We start from the raw sequence: 6,464 nt of genomic DNA on the forward strand, positions 1-6,464 counted from the left end.
GACGCAAGGATGCCAGGGAAGGTCGTCTCACACCTCCAACCTCTACTCCAGCACACACACACCTCCTCACCGGACGACCGGATTCTTTGGCACTCGTTTCATGTGCCTAAGCTCAAAAGCTTTCTTGTGCCGCTCATAAGACGCCTGCATTATAACATGGCATGTGTAAAAACCATAGGTCAATCTGGCTATGGACCAAACATAGAGAAAAAGATCAACATCAACCACACAAAACAAAACTATAAATCTATCAACAGATGCGATGCGAGAGCACTAAAACTTCAGACTGGAGAAAACACCAGACTTTTTAAACTCGATAGTTGTAGCACAAGTTGTCTCGTCTCAGCAATCATGGCAATCTAAATGTGATCAACTATAAATACGAGAAATAAGCAGGTGCCCTTCTTTTTAACATGTCAAGATTTACCATGAGACGAACCGGACATGGCAAAAGAGAAAAGGACAAATTTGATTTATCAAAAACCTACTTGAGCAGCCAAAATGTCAGCTTCCTTTTCAAACTTGACCATTTCTTCATCACAACTAATGCAAACATGGCTGAGATGATTGCTTTGATTATACTAATTCTTAGGCAATCGAGAATTGAGTTAAATCTGCCATACTTATTTAACTAGTAAAAGATGTGCATTTAATGTACGCAGTACTATGGATTGCACACAAAGCCCACAAAACAGGAGTTATCAACTACCATATCCATATGAAAACTACTAGATATGTCCATATGATATCCAACAAAATAAAAATCATCATCTAAGAGATGTACAGTGAGAAGAAACAGCAGGGCAAAAGCACACAAAATCGGCCTTGCACCTCAGTTGCAGGACAGAATCATGACCATTAATAGAGAGCAAGTTACCTGAGCCTCAACATGTCAATAGTAACAACATATATCATGATCATGATTCTGTCCACCACCACATACCACACGGACTAGATCATCGGCACACTAGCCAAAACATAGCACGGTACAGCCATAGTAGGAAGGAGAAACCAGCGACTCACCTAAGTGGTGATGTCGTCCATGTTGAGTATGCCCAAGCCAAAGGTGCAGTCGATTGGATCAAATAGCATCCCGTGATGCACCAGCCAGGTGATCACAGTCCAGCTGAAGTGAATAATATTTGGCAGGTCAGTAATAAGCAATTAGAGCAAAGGCACATTAAGCACAAGAAGAGCACAAGTTCTGTTAAAAAGGAGTACACAATCTACTCCTAGCAAGTGACTACGTTGTTCTAGGAAAAAAACTGAATCGGTATGGGAATAATATAAACATGACCTTTTGCCTGCCATGAGAACATAGTACAATGTACAAGCATGCCAAAAAGACAAAGCAATCTTCATTTTGAAACCATGAGTGGATAATCAGCGGATATCCACTTTTCTTGCAAAACAGAAACAAATATCGGAGTACTTGTATCATCACATGTCATGCTAGAGAAGGACTCGATCAAGGGATAGTGTAATTAGGTTATTGTGTAAATGAGAATTTTAGAGTTGCGAAAGTACCGCAAGAAATTATAAAAACAATATATATTGTCCGTGCTCCTCACGACCAACCATTTGCATGTTTTGCAGCTCATTCTTAGGACGGAACCACACAAACCAGGTTGATGCTAAACACCAGTCCAGTAGATGCTGATCAGGTACAAGCCTAATGCATACTTCAACACCTAGAATCCCAAAATGATTGCTATAAAACAGTATCATAAAATGAATTTATCCAGTTCATTACACATCTTACATAACTTCTAAACATGGGCCAAATAGCATGTTGAGACATCTAAGATTACTTGGCAATACTAAGTAAACAGTAGTGATTTCCAAATTCTAGCATGGACGAAGATGATAACTATGACAGCCAGCCTAACCATCCACAAACTAATGCCATGATCATTAACACAGAGCAAATCACTAAGCTTGGATAGTACAAACATTGCAACATAGCCCACTGACCATCAACCACCACAGAACACAAGCCGCTATATCACCTGCTCGATGGCCAGAGGAGAGCAAAGTATGGCCATAGCTCAGAAGTATGTCATCCAGAGGAAACAAAAGAGAAAGGAGTGACAGGGACTCACCTGAGTATGGACGCAGTCATGGGCGCCCAGATCATCACACTGTATATAGATTGCTGGATGGTCTCGATGTCGAGGCCCTCCAGCTTGAGCGTATCCAGTTCCCCCAGCCTAAAACAACCATGACATCCAGGTTATGTTTTTCCTTCCCATATGCTCTCGTGTAATATTCAAACAACTGAATCAGGTCTGTCTCAAATGGACATGTACTCACCTTGATGCTCGGCAAGGGAAAATCTATCTATCATCACGAGGGAAGACTCCGACACCGTAAGGGCTTCCCCATCTGATGTCATCCATGTTGAACATGCCCCAGCCAAAGGCGTAGCCAATTGGATCAAATAGCATCCAGCGGTGCACCAGCCAGGTGGTCGTCGTGGAACTGAAGTGAACAACGTTTGGCAGGTCAAAAATAGGCAAGTTGAGCAAAGGCACATGAAGCACAGGAAGAGTACATGAGTTCTATTACAAAAGGGTACATAATTTATTTGCAGCACACAACTACAACTAGCCTGCTCTAGAAGAAAAAAACATGAAAAATTTGGGAATAATATAAACAGGGCCTTTTGCCTGCCATGAGAACATAGTACAATATACAAACATGCCAAAATGACAAAGCAATCTTCATTTCGAAACAATGAGTGGTAAATCAACGGATATCCACTTTACTCACGAAAAGAAAACAAATAACCAAGTAATTGTGCCATCACATGTCATGATAGAGACAAACTCGATGGAGGGATAGTGCAACTAGTTACTGTGTTCAAAATGAGAATTTCAAAGTTGCCCAAGTACTGCATGAACTTATAAAAACAATACATATTGTCCCCATTTGCATCTTTGGCAGCTCATTCTTAGGACGAAACCACACAAACAAGGTTTATGCTGAACTCTAGTCAAGCAAATGTTGATTAGGTACAAGCCTAGAAGTAATCCGTACCTCGGCACCTAGAATCCCAAATTGATTGCTATCAAACAGTAGCATAGAATATCATATCTAGTCCATTACACATATCTTATATAACTTGAAAACATGGGCCGGATAGCATAGTTGAGACATCTAAGATCACTTAGCAAGAATAAGTAAACAGAAGCAATTTCAAAATTCTGGCATAAAGAGAGATGCTAACAATGTCATCCAGCCTAACCATCCACAAACCGATGTCATGATCGTTAACACAGACCAAATCACCACAGCCTGAACAGTACGAACGTAGCACCATAGCCGACTGACCACCAACCACCACTGACCATAATTGTTCAAAATATGACCATAGCTCCAAAAGCTAGTTTCCAGAGTACGTACAGGAGAAAGGAGAGACATGGACTCACCTAACTCGTTCTGCTCGGGGACGCAGTCATGGGAGCCCAGATCATCACACCATGTATAGAGTGTTGGATTGTGTCGATGTCGAGACCATTCGGCTTGACAACCGACTCCACATGGCACCCCTAGAGCGTATCAAGTTCCATCATCTTGTAACAACAATGACTTCTAGGTAAATCTCTTTCTTAGCCTATGCTCTCCTGTAATATTGAAACAACAAAACTAAACAAACTAAGTTGATGAATTTAATCAAAGACATGTCAGCTTCTGTTACTGCTTGCATCGCCAGTTATGATGGTCTTTGGGTTCACCATGCCATCCATCTTCAACAAGATCTTGAGCCTGAATGGTCATAGGTCATCGATGCACCTCTCCTTTAGTGCCCTGCAGAGGAGTGGGGCCTCGAGTTTCAAAGAGACAAACAACATTTGAATACAAAACAAACTAAGAGCTGCCAGCCAGCGAAACAAGAACCCATCAAGCACTAGCCAGCACTGATCCACAACACCAGAACAACACATCATCATCATCAACCTCTATAGTACCAACACCAAACAACAAGAAAAATATATGCAAAAGGCCAAGGAATATATGTAAAAGCCATGGGAGCAACCAATATCATCGTCGAAACTTGACATCCATTTTCTTGATTCTTAGCATCTCAGAGTCATGAATTCACATCCTATCCCTAAGTTTCACAACAGAAACAGCAAGGATTCAAAAAGGTGAGAAGTAGGTCGTGGTTGAACAAAAAAATCACCTCTCTGAGATGATTGCTTTGATTATTCTAATTCTTAGGCAATCGACAATTGAGCTAAGTATGCGTACACTGAAGGCTAGTGGTACATAAATCTCTAACCACCTAGTAAAGGATGTGCATTTAATGTTTGCATTACTATGGATAGCACACAAAGCCCACCAAACATGAGTTATCAACTACCATATCCACATGAAAACTACTACAAAATTGGCCTTGCACCTCAATTGCAGGAAATAATCATGACCATTAAAAGAGAGCAAGTTACCTAAGCCTCAACATGTCGATAACAACATAGATCATGATTATATCCACCGCCACAGGCCATAAGTACTGGATCATCTGCTCAGTGGCTAGAACAGAGCACCGTACGGCCATAGTAGGAAGGAGAAACCAACGACTCACCTAAGTGGTGATGTCGTCCATGTTGAATACGCCCAAGCCAAAGGTGCAGTCAATTGGATCAAATAGCATCTCGTGGTGCACCAGTCAGGTGATCGTTGTCCAGCTGAAGTGAATAATATTTGGCAGGTCAGGCAAGTAGAGCAAAGGCACATGATGCACAAGAAAGAGCACACAAGTTCTGTAAAAAAAAGGAGTGCACAATCTACTCATGGCAAGTGACTACGATGTTATCAGGAAAAAAACTAAACGATATGGGAATAATATAAACATGACATTTTGCCTGCCATGAGAACATAGTAGAGTGTACAAGCATGCCAAAAAGACAAAGCAAACTTCATTTTGAAATCATGAGTCATAAATCAGCGGATATCCACTTTTCTCGCAAAATAGAAACAACTAACAGAGTACTTGCACCATCACATGTCATGCTAGAGAAGGACTCGATCGAGGGATAGTGTACTAAGGTTATTGTGATTAAAATGAGAATTTTAGAGTTGCTCAAGTACCACAAAAAAATACAGTATAAAGATAAAAATGAGAATTTTAGAGTTGCTCAAGTACCATAGGAAATTATAAAGACAATATATAATGTGCGTGCTCCTCACGACCAACCATTTGCATGTTTGGCAGCTCATTCTTAGGACGGAACCACACGAACCAGGTTGATGCTAAATGCCAGTCCAGCAGATGCTGATCAGGTACAAGCCTTGAAGTAATCCATACTTCAACACCTAGAATCCCAAAATGATTGCTATAAAACAATAGCATAGAATGAATTTATCCAGTTCATTACACATCTTACATAACTTCTAAACATGGGACAAATAGCGTGTTGAGACATCTAAGATTACTTGGCAACACTAAGTAAACAGTAGTTATTTCCGAATTCTAGCATAGATGAAGATGATAACTATGACAGCCAGCCTAACCATCCACATACTAATGTCATGATCATTAACACAGAGCAAATCACTAAGCCTGGATAGTACAAACATTGCAACATAGCCCACTGACCACGCAACCACCACCGAACACAACCTGCTATATCATCGGCGCGATGGCCAGCGCAGAGCAAAGTATGTCCATAGTTCAAAAGCTAGCTCTGAGAGTAGACAAAGGAGAAAGAAGAGACATGGACTCACCTAAGTAGTTGTAGCCGAGGAGGCAATCATGGGAGCCCAGATCATCACACCGTGTATATATTCCTGGATGGCATCGATGTCGAGCCCCTTCAGCTTGACAAACGACTCCACATGGCACCCCTTCAACGTATCTAGTTCCCACAGCCTGTAACAACCATGACTTCTAGGTTATGTTTTTCCTTCCCTTATTCTTCCATGTAATATTCAAACAGCCAAGTCAGGTATGTATCAAATGGACATGTACTCACCTTGATGCTCCGGCAAGGACAAATCTATCGATCACCACCAGCAAAGATTCCGACGCCGTAAGGGCCACCCCTCTAATATCATCCATGTTGAACATGCCCCAGCCAAAGGCGTAGCCAATTGGATCAAATAGCATCCCATGGTGCACAGCCAGGTGGTCGTCGTGGAACTGAAGTGAATAATATTTGGCACCAGCCAGGTGGTCGCCTAAACACATCAATAGTATGAACATGGCACAAAGCCACACTGACCACCGCCACAGACCACAAGCGCTATAGAATCGACTTGATGGGCAGAAAAGAGCAAAGTATTAAAATAGCTCAAAAGCTAGTTCCCGGAGTAGACAGAGGAGAAAGCTGAGACAAGTGACTCACCTAGGTAATTGTAGCGAAGGAGGCGTTCATGGGAGCCCAGATCATCACACTCTGTACAGAGTGTCTGGTGGTCTCGATGGTGAGCCCCTTCAGCTTGACAACTAACTCCATGTG

At 41.8% G+C, this 6,464-nt stretch overlaps 1 long non-coding RNA gene across 3 annotated transcripts; it reads right to left on the bottom strand.

The window, feature by feature from the left end:
* Window positions 1-41: 41 nt before the first annotated feature.
* On the bottom strand, window positions 42-5,862 carry LOC119368751. 3 transcript variants are annotated; one of them, XR_005176731.1, is made up of 8 exons: window positions 5,731-5,862; window positions 4,589-4,691; window positions 3,701-3,810; window positions 3,432-3,626; window positions 2,314-2,481; window positions 2,103-2,210; window positions 1,024-1,126; window positions 42-144 (listed from the first exon to the last, which is right to left on the bottom strand). It is a non-coding gene; the product is annotated as an uncharacterized LOC119368751 (long non-coding RNA). The 3 variants fall into 3 exon arrangements; XR_005176729.1 differs by having other exon boundaries at window positions 3,432-3,810; XR_005176730.1 differs by having other exon boundaries at window positions 3,432-3,810; window positions 4,452-4,691.
* Between the last annotated feature and the right edge of the window lie 602 nt (window positions 5,863-6,464).

Source organism: Triticum dicoccoides, chromosome 2B (genome assembly GCF_002162155.2).
Source record: "Triticum dicoccoides isolate Atlit2015 ecotype Zavitan chromosome 2B, WEW_v2.0, whole genome shotgun sequence".
NCBI lineage: Eukaryota > Viridiplantae > Streptophyta > Magnoliopsida > Poales > Poaceae > Triticum > Triticum dicoccoides.